Below are 453 nucleotides of genomic sequence, written 5' to 3'. Positions count from 1 at the left end.
GCTGCCAGTGAAGGGATGCCTGTCAGCGGTGCTTTACCCGGGAGGCTGCCAGCCCCAAGCGAGCCGGGCAGGGGCCAGGCAGCCAGGTAACCTCTTGCGACACCTCCTTATGGGGCAGGGGAAACCTTTTACCTCCCTCCCTCACTCTCCTCAACAGTGACCCAGAAATTTCCAGGAAAACCACTTTTTTCCAATGATCCCCCTTGCCTCCCTGGCTGTGGCATGGATTTTTACTGTTGGCAGTGCCACAGAAAAAAAGGCATAAAGGAGCAAAGAAAGCATCAGCGGGTTGGATGCGGGTAGACAGGCTGCTTCGTCCCAAGGTGCTAAAAGGATTGGAGGGGTGTGGGCTTTAATGTTGCTTTTTCCTTCCCCCTGCCCCAAGCAGCAGCACAAGATGTACTGGAGGGAAGGGTCCTGGAGGGTGCTGGGAATCTGGCGGGGGGAAAAAGC

At 56.3% G+C, this 453-nt stretch overlaps 1 protein-coding gene across 1 annotated transcript in view; it reads left to right on the top strand.

Moving 5' to 3' along the window:
- ADAMTS14 (ADAM metallopeptidase with thrombospondin type 1 motif, 14) overlaps positions 1–453 on the top strand; it is a gene marked incomplete at its 5' end in the record, with an annotated part of 36,409 nt that overhangs the window by 32,638 nt on the left and 3,318 nt on the right. The window lies entirely within an intron of this gene.

Source organism: Nestor notabilis, unplaced genomic scaffold (assembly GCF_000696875.1).
Source record: "Nestor notabilis isolate BGI_N333 unplaced genomic scaffold, ASM69687v1 scaffold23928, whole genome shotgun sequence".
In the NCBI taxonomy this organism is placed as follows: domain Eukaryota; kingdom Metazoa; phylum Chordata; class Aves; order Psittaciformes; family Psittacidae; genus Nestor; species Nestor notabilis.
This window is presented reverse-complemented; position numbering and strand designations above follow the sequence as displayed.